Raw genomic sequence first — 18,812 nt, forward strand, 5'->3', positions numbered from 1 at the left:
GCCTTCATGTATGTATATGCACCAAGCACATGCCTGGTGCCTCCAGATGCCAGAACAGGATGTCAGATCCCTTGGAACTGGAGTTACAGATGATTGTGGGCCACCACGTGGGTGCTAGGGCTTGAACCCAGGTCCTCTGGAAAAGTAGCCAGATCTTTTAATGGCAGAGTAATATCTCCTACCCCTTTCTTCCAATCTTAATTACAAATATTAGCTCTTGAACTACACATTACACATCACATAGGCAATACCTGTATGTCTTTATCATCTACACTTGTGTATAGAAGTAGATTGCAGAATGACTGCAGCTAAAGCAGCAAATGGTTTTAAAGGGGCCTGAGAAGCAAGAACTGGGAGTCTGGTAAAAACATAAAAGAGCTGCTAGGAGGAAAATGAAGAGTCAGCTGGAGAGGTTGGCTGGGGAAGCTGCTGGCCATGGCTTCAAGCTTCAGGTCAGAGTTGAGCAGCAGGAACAAGGTAAAGAAAGGAGCAAGCCAGGTGCAGAACAAAGAAGGGGGCAGATAAATAGGTTTCAGACAGGCAGACACTGGAGCTGATGCATAAAGAATGACAAGGAGACACAGGACAAACTGAAAACAACTCAGAAGGAAGAGAGGTTCCAAGGTCCAATGTTGAAGAAGTGAAGCATGAGACGGGAGACCCAGGATGGCACCCACCTGGTGAGATATGTCAGCCTCACACAGCTAGAGTCATCCAAAAGAAGGTAACATCCATTGAGAAAATACCTCCAAAGATCCGATCGTAAGGCATTTTCTTAATTAGTGATTGGTGGGGAGGACCCAGACCCTGGTGGTTGGTGCCATTTCTGGGCTGGTGGTCCTGGGTTCTACAAGAAAGCCAGCTGAGTAAAGCCATGACAGCAAGTCAGTAAGCAACATCTCTCCGTGGTCTCAGGATCAGCTCCTGCCTCCAGGTTCCTGCCCGGCGTCCATTTCTTCCCTCTCTATTTTTGATGAACCGTTCTATGGAACTGTTAGAGAAATAAACCCTTTCCTCGCCAAGTTGCTTTGGCCATGGTGTTTCCTCACAGCAATGGAACCCTAAGACAGGGGGTTGAGAGGCTGACCTTTCTTTGAAGATGGTAGGGAGTCAAGGAAGGGCATTCAGGCAGGTAGACAACAGGGACAGATTCCAGGAAGGCTTCCTCAGCATGTAACAGTCGTAAGGTATCACTCTAGGGCCAGGGCGGGAGCACTCCCACAGCACAGAGTAAGGGATGCAGGGACAACTCCTTCAACGAGACAACGGCCTCGGTTATAGGAGCCAGGATGGATGAAGTGCTTTGGGAAAACAAAGTAGCAGACAGGAACTTTTAGAATTACTGAGGAGACCTAGAGGCAAGACGTAAAATCTCCCTGGTGATGGATAAGAATGAGGAGAGCAGAGTGTCAGACACTGGATCAATATGAGTCAGAAGGCAGGCATCCTCTCAATACATTTTAACCCCCAGCGACCGACTGCCGATGTAATACAGTAGGAGTATTATCTAAACATTCGGTTTGCCAGCATGTGACTCACTCGCATACATACATGTATTAAATAGTCAGATATTAATCACTTTGTGCTTGGGGAGATTTTATATTTTCTTCTCTAAGATCCTCATGAAGGTGGGGGGGCCAATGAACCCAGACTCAGGGAAGTGAGGTGGCCAAAGGCAGAAAAGGAAGAACCAGGACTTGAGTGTCCGTGTTGAGTTTGGTGTTCCTTTAGCTGCACGATCACAGATAGCCGTGTTCCTTATGTTTTCTTCTTCCTCTATCTCCATCTTCTAAACTCTAAGAAACCTATGCAAACAGCAGTGCGACTTGAAGCATGTATTTATGCAGGTATAGCTTAAGTAAACTTAGCACCAAGATTAAAAACAGCCAGTGTTATTGTAGCCATGTTTTATGAGATCCTAATTGGGATGAGGATTGAATAAACGATAGTCCAGGAATGCTTTGAAGCATAATATTTTGACATTGAGACTGCCTTGAAAATGGAGGCTATATCACCGTACAATATCGTAGGTAGTTAGTGGGATATTAACAGGCTTGGGGGTCATTAGGGATGGGCCTCTCCCTCATAACCATCAGCTTGTAAGGTCACACAGTGAAAGTTTGGGACTCTAAAGACTAGTCCACAGAACGGAATTGGAGTCTTATCTCTGGCCATGATTAGAGATATGACATCCCTAACATCAGAAGTTCATGAATAGATCAATAGTTAACCTTTAAAGATTATTGTCTAGCTGAAAGCTTTTTCCAAGACTCAATCCCGATGGACCTGTCAATCATGCAGTTAGGCAAATGCCCCTCAGAAAATGTTGCCTGTTACAGAGATTTTAGAAATAACATAAAACCTGTCAAAACTTTATATCAGTACAATAGGCCCTTGGTCATGGTCCACTCTCTGGCCCTTGAGAGCGTTCCACTGCACTCTGTAATAAACTTGACCTATATTCTATACTACACTCAGTGTGTGTTGTGTGAATCATTTCAACAGAGACTTGGGAAATGAGGGGAGTCCAAAGAAATATCCCAGTGACACTGTGACAGTAATAACAAATAACTTAATAAAGGCTGATATTGAACAGGGATATTCCCTAGCAAATATACTTATATTGATACATAAATCCTCAGTATAACTTCATGACACACACGCTATTATCACTGAAACATTATAGAGGGGAAACTCAGGCACTGAACGGTCAGTAACTTGCCCAGGGTCGTACAGCTAGAAGTCGTGTTGGAGAGTCAATTTCAATAGGCCACTCTGAACCTCACTCCAAAATATCAGACTTCACCCTACCAGGAGTAGACCTGAGCTTCAAACTCTTCTCTCAGAAATATGAATCCAATAATAATAATAATAATAATAATAGGAAGAAGAGGAAGAAGAAGAAGGAGAAGGAGAAGGAGGAGGAGGAGAAGGAGAAGGAGAAGGAGGAGAAGAAGAAGAAGAAGAAGAAGAAGAAGAAGAAGAAGAAGAAGAAGAAGAAGAAGAAGAAGAAGAAGAAGAAGAAGAAGAAGGAGGAGGAGGAGGAGGAGGAGGAGGAGGAGGAGGAGGAGGAGGAGGAGGAGGAGGAGGAGGAGGAAGAAGAAGAAGCAGCAGCAGCTAGGACCCAACATCAGGGTTCAATTTGAAAGGCAAACACTGGGCAACTACTCTGCACCCAGCCCTACTGCAGACATTAAGAAGACAGGAAAGCAACCTGTGAAACTCTGACTTCAAAAAAAAAAAACTCCATGAGCACTATAAAAGAAAAATTCAGGCGTACAAAGTCAACCACCTTGCCTAGGTTCATGCATGCAACAAGTAAAAGGGCTGAGAGGGAAAACGGATAGTCTGGTCCTGAGAACACTCAGTACTTGCCCTTTTGTTTCTCCCAATTGCATGCTTGTGTTAGGCAAATGGAAAAGCCCTAAGCCAAAACCTATTTCACCAATGATATTGGGGTCCCAAGGCAGAAAAATGCAATGAGATTCTACTCCCGACGACCCCATCCTCCTGAGCCAAGAATGTTACCCAGAATAAGTAGAGGAACAGAGGTAGCTCTTCCTTCTGTGATGTCTCCTCTAGGAGAGGAGGGTGTCTTTAGGAGCAAGCCTCTGTATTAAGGCACCTTCAAATTTTCCTTGTGTTTCAGTGAAAGTTTGGGAGAAAAGAAATTGAAAAGCCTAGATGTGTTCACATGTGTCACCTTAACCTTCCAGACATGTGTTCCTTGACCGTGAGCCAAGCATACTCCAGAAAATACCCACCCTGTGCTTCTTGAGTGTGAGAGGGCATTATCCCACAGGCCTGGATCTGACACTGAATGCAGAGAAAAGAAGCTGAGCATTGACATGTAGCACTCTCTGCTTTCTGACTGTGTAATGTGACCAGCTGCCTTACTACCCTGCTGGCACAAATATGCTTGGGCTCCTTCAAACTGTGAGCCCAAACAACCCTTCCTTAAGTAGCTTTTGTCAGGTACCTTGTCACAACACGAAAAGTAACAAACTCAGCTTTTAACTCAACAATGGGATTTATGGAAGAAAAGAACCATGTTCTAAAGATCTAAAGATCTAATAATAAGGTCTTACTTTTAATTCATTGCTTAAAGATACACGAAGCAGGGCAGGGTAGCATGCACTGTCTTTCCAGTACTAGGGAGGCTGAGGCAGACGGATCACTGTGAGTTCAAGGCTAGCCTGGACTACACACATTCTACCCTGTATATATACATACATATACATATATACACACACAGACACATATATACACTTTGAACTCTGGCCCAAATAAACTCTTCTGAAACATTTCCGTTCCACATTCCAGAACTTTACAGATAATGAGACTATGTCACCATCTTCCAATGAGTCAGTAAATAAGTTGATGAGAACTTAAACAAAGACTCAAAGGAAGAGAGTGCTCCGTCTCACTCTGAACACATCCTGGGACCCATCACTCATCCACTGTATATAAAATGTTTAATCAGAAGCAAGCATTTCTCCCGTGGAAAATAAACATTAACTGGTTTCAGCTCATTCATTCTGAAAATAGAACTAATGTTTTTCTCATTCACCCTTTATAGCTGTCAAACTCTTTCATCAGACTGAAATCAGCCAATATAATATTTTTTACACTTTTATTTTTATTAGCGTTACAAGAAGAAAAAGAAGAGATGTGTTTAATAACTTCTACAGCTGTTCAGAATAAACAAGTGTGTATATTCTAATACGTTTCAAAGATTTTTATTCAGACTGTGCAACACTGTTGTTTTCTGACAGCAGCAGTTCTTTTGAGGGATGAAGTGGATTTCAAGGTTGGGATGTGCTTGGAAAGCTCCACCACAGAGCTACATTGCCAGCCCTGAAGGTTCACTTGGGAACTGAATTCAGCTACAGCTGATAGTGCTGACTAGATTTCCCCCATCACACTATAATTATGTAGGGTACAGAGTTACCTATAAGTATTCATTTTATCTGTTTAAAAAGACAGAACGAAACTGTAATATGTGCATATATAATGATTTTTTTACCCTTGGAATAATTTTTTATGAGTATGAGTATGAGTTACACATAGGAAGATGTATACATTGTAAGTAGGTATTCAGATACAATTTAGCATTCGATGCATTTTCAACCCCCTCTGAAGCTCCCTCGTGCCCTTGTTCAGTTTTCCTCAGACTCCTGGCACAAGCAGGTGCTGAGCCGCTTTAGTCAGTATAGATTATATCTCAGCACCTATTGTTTGGGGCCTGGCTTACTTTGCTCAGCACCATTTTAGGCTCCATCCGTGCTGCTGTGTGTGTGCCATTTGTAGCTTTCTCTTCCTGAGCTTGCCTTCATTGTAAGGCTATGCTGGTTTATTTATATGCTCACCTGTGTGGGGGTAGAGATTTGGGGTGTTCTGCGTTAGATACAATAAATAAATTGTGTGTGTGTGCACCTGTGAATGTGAACACATCTATGTGCAAGTGCGTGCACTAATGTGTCTAGCAATCCTTCTTATCTAAGAATGATCAAGACGTCTCTATCCACTAAGGATTAATTTCTGAATATAGTATGAGGGAATGGATTGAGAATTATTTTTTAAGTGATCTGTTGTCAAATGTACCTTCTTCATCAGATAATTTTGGTATAACAATTATCAAATCACATCTGCTCCTGTGTACTATAGGTCTGCCATGGTCCATAACCACCCTCTTTCAGTTACTGTGTAGCACCTTTGAAATCACACATATCAAGGGCTCCAGCTTTTTCTTCTCTTCATATTTTTTCAACTATTTGTGTCCTCTACAAGAGCAACAAATGCCTTCAACACTGTGTACCATCTCTCAAGGCCTTTTTGTAAACAAGCATTTGCACTACAATGGTGCCTGACCATCAGTCATCAGCTTCTTAAGTTGCGAGTCACAATTCTTTAGCGCTCACATAAAACTGAATGTGGAGGTCACAAGGCTTTGGCAACAATGTATTTCTAGTATGTCCTGCTACCAGTGATTCATTGATGAGCTTTGAACATACCACACACTAAAAATAGACCCTGGTGAAACCAGGAAAATGCTTCCCTTTTAGATTTTTATATTATCTCATTTGGTTAATCCTAACAGCCCCCCTACCCCCAAAGTTACATTTCTACACTGGCATTCTGGACTCAGGACCCTGAAACAAACCTTTGATGTTAACATCATTGAGGCAAAGACACCTTAGTCATCTGAGCCTATACAAATGAGCATTTATGAGCCCTCAGAGTCTGACGATCTGCAAAGCCAAGAAGCTAGGAGAGCAGGAGGTTAAAATCTCAAGTATAAACCAACCCTGCACTCTACAGCCCTGAAGCATTCCTTTCAGAAAAGCCCGGAAGCCTCATTTGGGAAATACATGTCATCAAGTTAATACTTTTCAGAGGCAGGGTTATAGATCTCCCATCAAGCTTGGACTTACGTAGACAAGTGGACTCTTTAACCATGGACCCCACCCCCACCCCCACCCCCAATGCTCAACCTAGAAAGATTCTATTTGTTCCAAGCAAGAGTAGGAGAAAATGGAGGAACTGGGTGTGGACTAAGGAACTGTTTCAATAATTCAAGAGTCAGCTCACAGCTGCAGAGCAAAGTCCGTGAATTTCTCTGTTCACTAATGAACCTTTGCTCACATGAATTCTTCCCTTTATATATCCTTACAAGATTTTATTGCTTTCATTTGAATTCCACGGGTTGCTCTTTCCTCATCTTTTATAATAAAATGGGTATTTCAACTCTTGAGAGAGCACAGAGTAATGATGAAAGCGATTTTTATTGAATTTCCATGAATCTTATTAATAAACAAAATCTTGCATGGAGGAAAAGGCTCTATTAAACCATAAAATGTTTCCAATGAACATCTTCAAATTTCATTTGCAGAGGCCTCGCGTTTAATTGAACAAATTAAACAAATCTAATCTCTAAAAAAAGAAATTTTAATCAAATTCTTATTTTCAAGATTAATTTATTTTCAAGAGCAAACACGCCCTTGGTTGTTTCAGTTCATCGTTAGGGCAAATGACAGGAAAAGAGAGCCTAAACTGGTATCATATTCAACCAGAAATAGCCCCTGCTCTCAATCAGTGGGTTGTCCTTGTCTCAAAGGACTCTGATGTAGTGGCCCTTTTTAATAGGGCACGGTCTCTTACAGTCTTCTTATGTTTTGATTTGCCCTGCCACATTTTGAGACCACAATTGTCTCCAAACATGATTCCAGAAAGATTTTTCAGGACCATAAATCTTTCTCATTAGTCTCTTGGTTAACAATACTCACCCAGAGAATCCATAATAAATATCAAGCACCGTCCATGGCAATCCTTACGATCTGGTTCTAACATGGTTTCTGTCTCCTTACATCTGCAGAAATCAGGACCACCCATGCACAGCACTCCTTAGTGGCATTTTAAAATTCTATTACCTCGAGCTTTCCAACAGCGCACAAAGTTTGCCCATGCATGAATGAACAAGCATATGCCTTCCACTCCTTTGTTGATATCCTCTTGTTAACATGGCATTTACAAGGATGTATGTGCACTTGTGGATGGGAGCCTGGAAAGTCTGGTGAGTGTACACATGCACTCATCATCAATAGCATGCCCTGTGCACAATAATTCCTCAAAAAGCTGCTTGTTGATGGAAACTGGATGACGCTACACATCCATTCCCCCTACGTTTCCTAGAAATCAAACCCATCCATTAAGGCGCACGCGCGCGCGCGCGCGTGCGTGCGTGCGTGCGTGCGTGCGTGTGTGTGTGTGTGTGTGTGTGTGTGTGTGTGTGTGTGGCGTTACCGTGGAAAAAAGAATTGCAACTTGAAATATAAAACAGAATTATAATGTCCAAACACCACCAACAGCGGGAGAGCGATGCATCTGGAGGTGGGAAAAGCTACACAGAGGACCTAAAACCTGCCCTTGCACTGTAATAATAGAAAGCAAGGCTTAAGGGAGCGGGGGTGTTAAAAAGTGCAAAAGAAGGGGACACAACATCCTTGCTGTTCCCTTTGCGTGAGGACATCCGTGTAACAGTTCTGCCCAACAACTCCACTTTAATTTCATCTCCATTTAAAACCCACTGAAAGTAGCCGCCTGCTCCCTTCTGAGCCACCACGGTGCTAATGACGTAGCACCAGTAGTGCTAAGGCTCAGCCTGAAGTAATTACCTCCAGAGGCATTCCAGCTTCTCCGCCGCGATGCGGAAGTGACTGAGATGCCGGGAGTGCTTCGAAGGCTTTAAAGCAGATGGCTCTGCAAACCCCGCACTTTAGAAACACCGTCTCTACCAACTATTATTTCTGTTAGAGACAGTTTCCTAGTTCCCAGAATTGTATTGACACGACTGGAGAGTCTGGGGGGGGATTTTCAACAAACATCAGTACCCCGCTGTGCTTTCTCAAGCTTTAAAGCCCCTCCCGTTTCGTTTCTGTGCCTCCTGTTTTGTCGCTCCTGGCTTTGTTCTTGTTAATGGCTTTGTTCTTGCGGTTTGTAAACTGTGACACTCCTCCCACCCCCTAGAAAAAGAATAAAGTAAGGCATATGGAATCAGCATCAGAAGAAAAAGTGGACTTTGATATTTGTGGAAAGCCTGGAACTGAGATGGTAGAAGGTGCAGGTAACCGTGAGATTAAGGCCTGTGAGGCTTCTGCAGTAGAGACGCTGTGAAAACCAGAGCAAGAATTCCTGCTCGATGCTTCAACACATGCATCAAGTAAGCCTGGGGTGACCGAGAGTACCTTGGAATGTCAGCCATGTGTACACCTCGCCCCAAGCCCAAAGTCCCTTCTGTAGGTAGCTCTGTAAGCTCCTTCCTTGCCCTGCTCTTGCCTGGGCCAACTTCAGTTTCAGAGGCAGTGTTGGCTTTTCTTCTAGGCTCCGCCCCACAGTTACCTGGCAACAACCAGGTATGCCTGACTCACTATAAAAGGGGCTGCTTGCCCACCCTGCTCACCCTCTTGCTCTCTTTCTTCCCTTACCTTCTTCCCCCTCTCTCCCCATTCCCCCCTCCCTCTCTCTCCACATGCTCGTGGGCGAACTCTATTCCTCTACACTGCACTGCCCTCCAACCTCGACCCCTGCCGCCGACTCTGCCTTTCTCTGTTTCTACTCCCTCAACTCCCCTCCCCGTGCCCTAAATAAACTCTATTCTATACTATAAAGTCGTGTGGCTGGTACTCAGGGGTAAGAGATGCCTCAGCATGGGCCCACAGAGACATCCCTTCCCCAGCACCATATCCCTGCCTTCTATCTTTTTATAAAACACAGCAGTGAGACTCCGAGGTATCCTGGCTTCTTCTAGAACAGGGTTTGCTTAGCTACTCTGATGTAATTTGTTAGCAATTCCTTCCCTTGTTGTCCCCACACAAGTCTAGGTCCGCTGCTCTGTAACCCAGCAGCCTGGGCTTTAGAATGGTTTCAGAGTTAGGGCTGCCCTTAGTTTGTTAAAAACGCCTTCCTTGTCACAAATTTCCACCAGCCCTTGACTCCTCCCCTCTAGCCCTAGCCCCAGCCCTTCAACCACTGGCATCAACAAAGCCTGTGATCTTAGCACCCAAGAAAGGGGCCAATACTGGGGTTTGTTTAGTCAAGTCCTTGAAGACCCTCATGCTCTCCCTGGACTGGTCTCCAGCCTGGTCTTGCTCTTCATATGACCTTGAAATGTCCTCTCCGTGTCACTCCCTTCCCACAAAGACCCTTCCAAAAAAAAGGAAAAAACAAAAAACAAAAAACAACAAAAAAAAAAAAAAACCCTTTCCTCCTGCAAGCCAATTTGATCCTCCTTTTTCCTCTGCAGAGCTGGAAGCTTCCTGCGTGTTGGAATGATGTGATGTTTGTGGTCCTTTATCCACCATCTCTCAAGCACTTGAGTCCATGCTGATTACTTACTTAGAAAAGACACCCTGGCAGCCTCAAATGGCAAGTACCAAGGGTTTGCACACTGATGTATTCACTCAGCAACATCCTTCTGAGGGGCTGCCAGGACACAAGCAGGATGCTCAACACAGTGGGGATACCAATCCCCCATGGTTTTCAGTCCAGCCTGAGAGATATTTTCAAAGAGTAATGAAACTTCCACGGAGAGAGGGAGTGTGATGGGCCTCCCTGATAAACAGTCTCCTCACTCCGGAGGCTGGCTCTCCAGTCAGATCCCTGGCACACTCCAAATGGCAGGCTCTCTGAAAATTTTTATTTACCTAGCGTTTTTTTTTTTTTTTTTAAGAAAAGACTTTCCTCGAAAAAGGCAGAACCATAATATTTTTCTCTACTTGTTTTAGAGACAGATGAAACTGAGAAGGGAAGGAAAAGATGCATCTACGATGTCCAGAATGTTCGTGAGCAAAATCAGTATCTTAAGGGCAAAGTCAAAGCACAATGTTATTTTAGCATTCTTATGACTCAAGTGAGCTGTGCCTTCCTGTTAATGGGGAATAAAATACAGTGCTGTCTCTGCCAAGAGTTCATTCTTCCTACTGAGTCCTAGAACAAAGAAGAAAACCAGCAGAAAGGGCGCTGGTTGGACACAGAACTGCAGAGGACGAGAAGCCAGCACTGATGCTTGCTTTTTGCATAACGAAAGCATCAAGTTTTATTAAATCTATTTAAAAAATGCAAGTGTGAAGCTTTATATCCAAGGACCAGGTCAGGGTTAGAAGCTCTGTCATGGAGTAGGCTGGGGACGAAAGACCTTAAAGTAAAACTGCCTGGACATAGGTCCCTGGTCTTCTCTAGCCCAAGCAAGATGAGGTCTCTGCCTTTACTTTTTAGCCCCCTTTCAGTTCTGTGAAATGGGAGTGTTAGTGGTGCCATGGGGTCGTGTGAACATTAAACCAGGTAATCTGTGTAAAACATTTAGAATAATATTTGGCACATTATGAAGAAAGCAATAGAACAGCAAGGTGAGCTGACAAGCAAAGGTGCTTGCAGCTAAGCCTGCTGAACTGAGTTTGCTGCCTGAGTGTGTGTGTGTGTGTGTGTGTGTGTGTGTGTGTGTGTGCGCGCGCACATGTGCATGCATGAGTGTGTGTGTGTGCGTGCATGTGCATGCATGTGTGTGTGTGCGTGCATGTGCATGCATGAGTGTGTGTGTATGTGAGTGCATGTGTGTGTGTGCGCGCACGTGCACATGCATGCATACGTGTGTGTGTGTACTCGACAGAGACAGACAAAACACACACACACATACACACGCATGCATGCATGCATACACTCACAAATAGTTTTAAAAAGAAAAACTTAAGAAATAAGGAGAAAACATGTGCATAGTAAGACAATTTAAATACAAACGGAATCGTGTTTCCGTACATAGTGCTTACCTTTTGAATTAGAAACATATTAGACACAAGTTGTGAAATTGGGAAGGGGGGACTGAACAGATGTCCAAAAGAAAGGCAACATAGAAAAGAAATCAAACCGTTCACACCCTGGGCTGAGGATGTGTGTCCATCTTCTTTTTCAGGCATGAGGGGTGACATCCCTACGTTCTTCTACCTGCTTCCCAAACTTTCCTTTTAAATTTAATACCAAATGCTGTGATCTCAGTCTGTAAAGTGTTGTAAACTTGAGTTCAGCCACCAGAACCCATATTTTTATAAAGCTAGATATGCAATAGTGTATACATGTGTACAATCCCAGCACTGGGGAGGTAGAGGCAGGATGATTCCTAGAGTCCGCTGGCCGGCTCGCTTAGCCCGATTGGTATACACCAGATTCAGTAGAAGACCCTGTCTCAAAAATAAATGGACAGCACCTAAGGGGTGACTTCTGGCCTCCACCTGGACCTGCACCTGCACCTGCACCTGCACCTGCACCTGCACCTGCACCTGCACCTGCACCTGCACCTGCACCTGCACCTGCACCTGCATGCATACGAACACATAAACAGCCACACACAAATATAACAACTTAATGTTTATTATGTTGACCTATAAGATGGGATCCTAGAATATGTAATATAATATGCATAAAATACAAAGAACTACTAAAATGCTACTTAAATGCCTCAGTCTCCTATGAAAATGTATGCAAAGAAAGCTATTCACAGGAGTATAAGGCACTCCTGGCAGAGGCAAGCTCTCTTGAACAAGTACAAAGTGGCTCATTTGCTCAGAAAAGGACCATCAGCCTGATGGTTGTTCTATTCAAAAGAGATCGTTGTGGCAACGTGGCAGGCGTTACCCTGGTTCCAGTGCAGGAACAAACTGACACACACAGATGTTAGAGTCCATTTCTGTTCTCTTGATTCAACCAGCAACTGTCACAGGGGTAAGGTTCCCAGACCGGCCTCTCCAAACCCAGCCTGCACCACCTTGCTGGGTCTGCAGGCATGGGCACAGTGGGTCCTTGTAAGCCACTTGGCACTTGGAAGCACTCCCCACTGCTTGCCAATTAGTCTGAAGTTGCTCTTTCTCTAAGGCCGAGGCCATGAGAACAGTAGTTGCCAAGTTTCCCAAGACAAAAGGATACCCATCCTAGTGTCTGTCACCAGCCTGGACTTCAAATGTCCTTGGGATATCCCAGCTGAACTCATAAAAGATTATTGTCAGAACAGGAGACGTAAAAGGTAAGTAGTCTGCAAAGAAAGTGTTCGCCTGGGAACTATACTGTAGGTTGCTTTAGGAGATGGCAGAGTAAGAACAGTAAGCAGATTTCAGTTTTCAGTTCAAACTGTGGCCTTCCTAGTTCCTCAAATCCACCAGGGCATTTCTGAGTGTCCTGTGAATTCCAATGCCAGATTTGTAATGCACTGTCCTAGGACATAGTCGCGTGTCTGCTTGGGTTTTTGTCATTGTTTTCTGAACTGAAGATGTAGCCTGTCAATGGCAGTACATTTATCATGGAGTAGGAGTTTAAAAAAAAAAAAACGCTAAAAATGTCACTGGAGCCTATGTGGGAAGCAGTCATGTGGGGTTCAGGGGAGAGGGGTAGGGGACCATCTGCAGCTTGGACTCTGTATGTACTCAGCAAGGTGAAGTTCCAAGGCCACTCTAGAAAATGTGCTATTTACGGGGCTCTTCTGGGATCCTCTGAAATTTGTCACAGCCTTCCGTGAAAATAGAACACAAAACAAGGCAAAAAAAAAAAAGGTACACAGGCAAGAATCCTAAAAACAAAGTCATAATTCATTTTACAACACAAGGGAACAGGGGAGAATATCACATCATAGGCGAAGACTCATTTTTATATAGGAATGTTGGACAGGTTGATCTCTAGAGTCAAAACTTAGCCCACAGTTCATGTTCAACCATGATAACATTTGTTCCCAGCCATGTCCGTTCCAGTCCGTTAACAGACTCGCTCTAAGTGGGAACAGGAATAGAGAGCCCGGGGTAGCAGATGCTGGCATGGTGACAAGGACCACAGGGACAGCTCTCTAGAGGATGTCCATGGACTCACTAAGACAGGATGTCAATGGTTGACCAATCTGAGGAAGCCAGCAGTGCATGAACCTTACAGTTTCTTTCTCAGAAACTATTTCTATCATTTTATAGAAGAAAGGTCAATTTTTCCCCTCTTCTAGAATATCACAAAGAACCACCATCTTATAGGACAAAAACCTTCGGAGGTGCCAAGCAGACAGATAAATCCATATATCTGTGTGGTTCAAAGGAAAGAGACATCAGGTCTTTGCTGTCAATAGAGTAAGTCAGGTAATCCAGAGAAGGTGTACAAAAATGAATGTGTCAAACTGCAAAGTGATTAACTGGTATGTAAATCAAGGGGTCTTTGGATACATTAACTGGGAAACCCTTACTCCAGCCCCATAATGTATACACACACACAGAGAGAAACACACAAGTGCACATACACTTGTACAGCTTAAGATAGAAAGCTGGGATAACCCCTGTGCTATTTCTAGCAACTGATGATTCCCAACAAAATTGTGCTGTCTGTGTATAAGCACCTACACGAGAATAAGAGCAAACATGGTTGCTATGGGTCTGAACTCCAGTACATATTTTAACTCAGAAAACTCTCTTAAAAGGGATGGAGAAAAGAGGGGGCCCAAGTTCAGTTCCCAGCACCCACATCAAACAGTTCACAACTACCTGGAACCCCAGCTGCAGGAGGACATGATATCTCTGACTTCCTTGGGTCTCACAGTCATGTGCATATACTGAACACAGACAAACATATACACACAGCTGGAGATAAAAATAAATCTTTAAAACAGATGATTCTGTGATCTAGACTGTAAGAGCTAGGACACTATTCTTGGGGCAATGGATACACAGACAGAGGTTAAAGACATTGCTCAAGGTGACACAGTTGAGCAGACCTGGGTTTTGCATCTGGAAAGACTGACCAGAGGCTGTATTTTCAGTCTTATTTCTATGGCATTTATCATACATATTTAGTTGGAGTTTATAACCAAAACCCAAAAATATGTTAACATTACCACCTTGTGATTATAGATTAAAATTTGAACATGTCTGTACACATCTGCCTTGCAAGGAAATGTGACGGTTGTTGTTGTAAAAATATAAAAATAAAAAGTATTGTTGGTCTTTTACCTCGCAAGGTCCTCACCTTGGTGACCCAAGATAATTTGCTAGATATCTTGGCGGAATCACATCCCAACTCCATGGTGGCCCATTGTCTCCTGCTGCCGCACTCTTTCCTACACTCAAACCCTCTCATAAAAGAACACACAATACAATAATCTTTGACCCAACAGGTAAGATATAATTGCCCACTTAAACATACAAAGCCCTGTACTATCCATCCTTTAGGAACATTGATAACAACCTGTAAATACACAGAGCAGAATCTTAACATCACCTGCCATGGCTTCTCACCCTCCCCTCTCCTGTCTCTTCCTGTCTCTCCTCTCTCCTCTAGTCCCCTCCTCTTCCTTCAAACTTCTCTCCTGCCCATCCTTCCTTCTCCTCCAATGACAAGCCTGCTTCTATCCTGTACCTGCCCTTCACCTGTACTTTACAAATTCAATGGGGAGGTGGTTCTGGTGAAGTCACTTGAGTTCTGAGTACAAGACTAGGCAACTGTCCTTGGGGCAGTAGAATTAGTATCAAAATACAGATAACTTCAGGGCAAACCACAACAGACAGTTAATAAAATTTTTCATTCTATTTGGGTGCTGTGGAATGTGCTTCTAATTCCAACTACTGGGAAGGCTGAGTGAGGCAGAAGGACTGGTACTTTTATTAGAAAAGATACGAGAGAGTCAATGTCTTTCTGTCTCTCCCTCTCCTTTCCCGCCTTACGTGTGTGTGTGTGTGTGTGTGTGTGTGTGTGTGTGTGTGTGTGTGTGTGTGTGAAAGACACAAGGAGAAGTTAGTCATCTTCAAACCTGAAGGAAAGGCCTAACCAGAATCTGGTCACACTGACATACTACATTTAGACTCCAGAATTGTAAGGAATAGATTTCTGTGGCTCAAGCCACCCACTCCATAGTAATTTGTGATGGCAGCCTGAGGTGACTGCCTAATACAGTCATTGCAAGAACCAAAGTGAGATGCACATGTAAAATGCTAATTGCCTTGGCACTGACTACTCATTGGATGCCAGCTGCCATTGCTAAGCATGAACAATGGTGCTCATATGAACCCGTGGCTAAAAAAACCAAAGAAGAAATGTGTCTCTGTAAAAAGGATGTTCTACTGTTTTATTAGCATTTGCGTTTGGTTAGTCTTGACAAATAGAATTAACTTTGCAGTATTAAGGTTATAGGGCTGGAGAAATAGTTCCATCAGTAAAGTACTTTCTTTTCTAGCATAAGGATTTAATTTGGGTTCCCAGATCCCACATGAAATAAAAAGGTGTTGTGACATGCACCTGAAATCCCAATGCTTGGGGAAGAAACAGATTCCTTAGAGCTTGCTGGTGAGCCAACCTAACCTAATGAGGAAGCTCAGGGTGAATGGGAGACCCTGTCTTGAAAATAAGGTGGTAGCATTCTAGACGAATGACATCCTGTTTGTTCTCTGGCCTCCACATACACTAGCATATACATGTGTACCAATACACACATGGACACAAACATACATATATACCCAAAGTTTTTATTATTTTAAATTTTTAATAAGAAAATAAAAAATTTCACTGTGGAAAATAAATACAGACACAATGGGATATATAAGTCATTCCAAAACAAAATCACTGTGAAGAAACCACATATAAATTCTCAAGATTGGCATATTGAACCATGAGTCAAAACATGCAGAATTCACGAAAGGCAGATCAAAGGTGATCTTGAAACAACTTGTAATATTTCAGAGCATGTCTTTGGGGATTGACTTTGGAGCAAGCAACTAGCCTACTGAGTGGTTAAAATGAGAGGTCCCCCAGGTGCTCATGTTTACTTCAAAAGCCCTAGACATCTATCACAAAAGCATTGGGAACTCTGACAGCTCTGAACCTGAAAAAGATTGAGTCATGTACCTGGCACCACACGTGTGCATAAGCATGTGGGGGCCAGAGGACAACCACACATGTTGTTCCTCAGAAGATGCCCACCTTGATTCTTGAGACATAGTCTCTCATTACTTGAAACTCAACAAGCTGACTAGACTGGCTGGCTAGACTGGCTGGCCAGTGAGCCCCAGAGATCTACCTGTCTCCATCTTCCTACCTCTGGGATTACAACTGTGCACCACCATGCCCACTTGGGTCCCAGGGGTTGAACTCAGTTCCTCATGCTTATAAGACAAGCACTTTGCTGACTCAGACATTCTTCCAAATTCTAGGAATTTGGTAAAATGGCAATTACTTTAGCCTGTTTAAGCTGCCACAACAAAGCACCAATGGGCACAGAAGAGGCAGTTTAAGAGTAGAAAGTCATGTTTCAAAAGTCAGAAGCTTGAAAGCCAAGGTTCTTGCAAAATTAAATTCTTGTGAATGACTCTCCTTGACTTTCTGATGGTCATCTCCCCATGTCCTCATTCCCTGTTTCCAAACTTCCTCTGCTTATAAAGAGGTCAGTCATACTGGGTAAGAACCTGTTCTACTGAGACCAGCCACACTGGATAAGGACTCACTTTACTGAGAACAGTCACATCAGGTAAGGACCACTCTACTGTCTTCATTTTAGTGTCATTTCCTCTTTATAGAGACTGTCTCCTTTTGTACCAGTGATGTAGACTCTAGTAAAGTGCTCAGGATCCTATAAATAACCTCTCACCCATGCTCCTGTAAATGAAGCTCATTAAGGAAGAAAGAGGAAGATGGGAAGAGAGAAGGGAAGGGGAAGAAGAGGAGGAGGAGAAGGAGGCAATGGCAACAAAGTCTAGGGAGAGAAATGGACCAGTTAAAGTATTAACAGGATAGGAAAGGGTAAGAAATCCATTTTATATTACTAACATGTAGCAATAAGTAAAGATATTTAAAAAGTCTGTCTCTAAACATTGGCCCATTCTGAGGTTGTGTTTCAATGTATAAATGTTGACTTAACAGTTATGAGGTCACAATTCAAGCCATAAGAATGACTCACGAGATAAAGACAGAAAAGAGCAAATTACAAGAATGTACATTCCACAAAATAGGGGCAAAGTTTCCCAACAACAGGGATTGGTGGCAGAGAAAGGGCAAGTCACCAGGGCTCTTCACAACACCCTGATGCTCTCTCACCATGTCTAGGCACAAGCAGGCAAAGCCACAGTATATCAGTTTGGGGGAAGGTTGGGTTGAGCAACCACAGAAAACCAGATGCTCAATGAACGACCCAGGGAATGGTAATGAAGTGACAGAGGACACAGCCACAGCAAAGTCGACACCAGGAGACTCACATATGAGAGAAGTGCTGTGTTTAGTCTTCAGTCCCTCTGAGTTCATGGAACACAGCAAAAGTTGCAATGAGCATTCTCCTATCCTCATCATGAATATCAGTGAAAATCCAGAGCCTGAGCCACCAGCCAGCCAGCCAGCTGAAGCAGCAAGGACAGTCATCAGGAGACAGTAGGGACTAAGGGGTCTTGAAGAAAAAGCTGATCACAGAGTTTATCCTTTGCTTAAAGACAGAGGCTGCCCTGACAGTCACACCTCAGGAAATAAGCTATTTACCCAAAGTCAAAGTAGCCTAAACCAATGTGACCTCTGGAAGTACTCTGTGGCACCAAGGTGGCAGTGAACCAGCGGAGCACAGATGCCCCAGCAACACCTGTGTGTCTGTCCACAGCATCCCATGGGTCTGAAAGCAGATCCTGTGTCTGCAGCAGCAGCAGCTCCAAACGATCCAGTTCATAGAACAAATCCCAGTTGAGGTGCACATGTAGATTACGCATGCACTCTACTCCAGCGTGGTTGGTGAGACTCTCCGATGACCTTAAATAACCATGTGTTCCAGCAGGTGCCTGTATCAGTGGCTCTGCTCAGCTAGAAAGGCTCAAGCCTACACTGTCTCTAGATGCCTTGAAATAAGTCAGGCTATGTCAGCCAGTGTCCCCTTAACAGCCAGCTCACTGTGCTTGGGGCTTACGTCCTTCACCTTGAAGCCTTATGAGATTTGGGTTCTCGCCAGCTTCATGCCTGGTCTCTCAAGCACCCTGTTACCTCAGACCCTGAGCTCTATATTTCTTTGGTCCCCTTGTCTACTGTGGGACTGACCCATCCAAGAAAAGAAAGGGGAAGCCTCAAACATCTCTGCCTCCATGTTGGATGTCAAGGCCAAGGATGGTCTCATCCTCTGCAAGCAAGAGAGTCATACAAATCTCTCCTGAACATTGAACAGCGCTCGCACCACCCATGTCAAAGTTGAACCTTGTGGAACCCACCACCATGCAGCCAGCCACGATACCTTTGATAGAAGTATAGCCATGCCTACATGCCATTGCTGCACAGGGTGTGAAAAG

At 43.7% G+C, this 18,812-nt stretch overlaps 1 protein-coding gene and 1 pseudogene across 2 annotated transcripts in view; one reads left to right on the plus strand and one right to left on the minus strand.

Moving 5' to 3' along the window:
* The window catches only part of LOC120102440 (uncharacterized), a 190,629-nt gene that overhangs the window by 85,575 nt on the left and 86,242 nt on the right, over positions 1-18,812 (minus strand). The window lies entirely within an intron of this gene.
* Sall4-ps1 (spalt-like transcription factor 4, pseudogene 1) lies at positions 17,594-18,566 on the plus strand (annotated as a pseudogene).

The sequence above is a fragment of the Rattus norvegicus genome, chromosome 4 (assembly GCF_021556685.1).
Source record: "Rattus norvegicus strain SHRSP/BbbUtx chromosome 4, alternate assembly SHRSP_T2T, whole genome shotgun sequence".
Classification (NCBI taxonomy): domain Eukaryota; kingdom Metazoa; phylum Chordata; class Mammalia; order Rodentia; family Muridae; genus Rattus; species Rattus norvegicus.